The sequence below is a fragment of the Alosa sapidissima genome, chromosome 5, assembly GCF_018492685.1.
Source record: "Alosa sapidissima isolate fAloSap1 chromosome 5, fAloSap1.pri, whole genome shotgun sequence".
Taxonomy (NCBI): domain Eukaryota; kingdom Metazoa; phylum Chordata; class Actinopteri; order Clupeiformes; family Clupeidae; genus Alosa; species Alosa sapidissima.
The window spans coordinates 38,102,759-38,106,449 of NC_055961.1; the positions used below are offsets into that span (position 1 = coordinate 38,102,759).

Genomic DNA, 3,691 nt, shown 5'->3' on the forward strand with positions numbered 1-3,691 from the left:
GTATGGATACTGGCTCAGGTTAAGTTACAGGCCTAGAAGCTAGAAATGTTACTCGTTAACGTCATTGATATTTGCTCGTAACTTGTACCGTTAGCCTCTTCCCCTCACATTTTAGTAAAAGCCATGACTCCTTTTTATTTTACTAAACACCGCTGAAGTGTTTGTGCGACTCCAATCCAATGCTCCAATCTCGGTCGGCATTTGGTAACGTTAGTGATACCAAGGTAAAAGGACCATTTTAGGCTCATAGTTAGTTAGCGACAGTGGTGGAATGTAACGAAGTACAAATACTTCGTTACTGTACTTAAGTAAATTTTCCACGTATTTGTACTTTACTTAAGTAAAATTTATAGTGCATACTTTTGACTTTTACTTCATTACATTTTACAGCAATTATCTGTACTTTTACTCCGCTACTTTTCTACAGTACCATCGTTCCTTTTTACGATACATTTTATGATCAGTTTTTTTTTTTCTCTCCGACAAACACGTTTGTTTTACCGGGGGGTTGCTACCAAAGATTCTGGAGCGCTATGTGCATTCTTAGAAACATAAGCTTCTAGTCTAGACCAGGCAAAGCGTGAGCTTGTAGCCATCTGCATTCGGTAGGCTATATTCACCAGACCCATGGCTACACCGTACATGCAACTGTGTTCTGTGCCTTTCTCTGTCTGTTATCTGCAGCGTTAGGGCCTCCTCTCCGATGAGATTGCTATCCGCGGATCAGCGAAGTTACAGGCTATGCCCATGCTTCTGTCACACAACGTAACATTTTCCAGATTAGGAAATATTCCTTAATTGTGTGTGATTAAATAAAGATGCATAGCCTACAATTGGGGGGTAGTAACGTGAGCGCTCATTCAATGTCTATGCGTCTGCGCAAGTGAAACTGAACTTAATCATAAAGACACCTTTCTCAGCAACTTTTCTGTTCAATCAGCATAATTGGCATTACGATCCACCCGACGTTTCCCTTGTCTACCCCGTTAAACTTCAGGCTCTCGTGTTTTGCTGAATGATATTACTCAGCAGATCACCCTAGTAGATAACCAGAATTACAGTCTCTAGAATTGTAGGTCAGAATGTAAACTGGGCCACAGATGGTAAGCACAATTGCATTAACTTAAAACTATCTAGTCGAGTATAACCTAAAACTAGCTTAATTAAAATGCCACAGCCCATACTGATTTTTCCTTTTAGAATATAGATATTAAGAGAATAAATCATTATGCAAATACTTTTACTTTTAATACTTAAAGTACATTTAAAAGCAGGTACTTTTTACTTTTACTTAAGTAGGGTTGTCATTGTGGTACTTTTACTAAAGTAAATATTTCTCTGTGTATTTGTACTTTTACTTAAGTACTGAGGTTGAGTACTTCCTCCACCACTGGTTAGCGACTACTGTACGTTTTAAAACACACGTTACAGAAGTTAGAGGTAGCTGGTGTTGTCAGCATACAGAATATGCTTACTTGGCCTAGAAGCTACTAATTTCTACATCATTCTCACCTATAAATTACGTATGTTGTAGCCTAGCACGTGCGTAAATCAATGAGAATAATGCAATTTATGTATCTAAACATGTTTTGTTTTTTTGAACCTGCAACACAAAAAGGAAGTCAACTAGGGGAGTTTGATGGAGCTATATTTTTAACCCTATTCACCTGTAATGCATTAACAATGCAGGCGTATGTTAATAAGCTCATTCAGCCTGTTAAACAAAATATTCAGAATCAATAGCTCAAAATTATATGAAATGGTCTGTTCACTGGCCTCACCTCAAATTTGCCATCAGAAGATCATCTTTGAGAATGTGGTCCCAGTTTGTGGCAGCCTTAGAAATACTGCATGTCAATTGTTTGTGTGTCGTGTTTAATATAATTGAATGTTGCATTGCAATATTACAACAGTTGTCACAATTTCTCACATATTTCTTTTTCACAGCACAGAGTAATAGTCTTTTTCCATTCACGTCTTCCACGTCCACATCCACGTGGTTGTGTTGCAGACTTGAAGTTAAGGTCTGAAGTCAAAATTATTTCCACCTTTAACACCTAGACCAGCTGTGTTGTTTGTCTATACTTTGTCAGTGGTGTATAATGGCCTCTATCAAACTGTATGAGAGGATTTTCCCTATCTCAGCATTAAAACTCATTCAGTCTGTTAAACAAAATATTCAGAATCAACAGCTCAAAATGATATGAAATGGTCTGTCTGGCCTTGCCTCAAATTTGCCTTCAGAAGATCATCTTTGATAATGTGGTCATAGTCTGTCGCAGTTTGACAGGCTTAGATATACTGTCCATTGTTTGTGTGTCATGTTTTAATATAATTGAATGTTGCATTGCAATGTTACAAACATTTTCACAATTTCTCACCATATTTATTTTTCACAGCACAGAGTAATAGTCTTTTTAAAGACTTTTCCATTCACGTCTTCATTGGTTGTGTTGCAGACTTGAAGTTCAGGTATGAAGTTTAAATGATTTCCATCTTTAGCACCTAGAACAGCTGTGTTGTTTGTCTATACTTTGTCAGTGGCATATAATGGCCTCTATCAAAGATTTTCTCAGCAAATTCCTTTAGTCATAGAGTGCTTCCTCAAGTATGTAATTGGCCTGACATTTTCCATTGTGAATGTGGCAGTTTAATGGGCTTGGAACTATGGACATGGGCTACTATAAATGAATTGTATTTGTGTTTTGGTAATTGCAATCATACAATTAATGTAATTGTCGTGTTACAGTTGTTCCAACGTGATACGCAATAGTTATTTTCCTCAGCTAGCTGTTACGATTTGTTTTCATAACAGCTATGCTGCTTCCAGACTAAAGCTGCTTTTTCATTACCATTTTCCCACTTGTTGTTAGTGTATTGTAATCAGTGGAAACAATGTGACTGACAGACCTAGCAAGCTGTTTAAGCTAGTTTTGCCCTTGCCTTGCTCAACTCGCTGACCTACATCAGTATCACCTGCCTTAAACTGAAATGAATCATACACAGAATTCTGCTTTGTTTACTGAGCAATGAAGAGGAAATGAAATATTACAGTATATTGAACTACCACTACAGCTTGATGGTGCAACAACATTACTTTTAGATATTTAAGTTGTAATGAACAATTGTAGGCATTCTTTGTTTTTGACAGTGTTTAACTTGTTTGTTGGCTTTTGTCTTTCAGGCTTGTTCCAGACCAGACCAGTTTGGTGGCTGGGTCCCTGTCTGTGTGCACAACACACTGACAACATAACCTACTAATATACATACAAACATATCTGAGCACATATTGGAGCACATACCTATCTGAACATATCGGAGCACATGCCTATCTGAACATATCAGAGCACATACTAAGATTTATACTGAGACGTATCTTGAGAACTATACCAAGACTTATTCTGAAAACTATACAGATTGGTGGCTGGTTGCCTTTCTGTGTGCACAACAACCATACATCACTGACAACATAACCTACTAATACCTACAAACATATCTGAGACAATATCTGAGCACATACCTATCTGAGCACATACTGAGACTGCTACTAAGATTTATCCTGAGAACTATACTGAGCACATACTGAGACTTCTACTAAGATTTATACTGAGATTTATCCTGAGAACTATACTGAGCACATAGTCAAGTCAAGTCAAGTCAAGTTTATTTATATAGCACATTTCATACACAG

At 37.3% G+C, this 3,691-nt stretch overlaps 1 long non-coding RNA gene across 1 annotated transcript; it reads left to right on the plus strand.

The window, feature by feature from the left end:
• Positions 1–1,415: 1,415 nt before the first annotated feature.
• Positions 1,416–3,317, plus strand: LOC121708659. The gene is made up of 3 exons (XR_006031735.1): positions 1,416–2,024; positions 2,400–2,472; positions 3,185–3,317. It is a non-coding gene; the product is annotated as an uncharacterized LOC121708659 (long non-coding RNA).
• Positions 3,318–3,691: the final 374 nt, after the last annotated feature.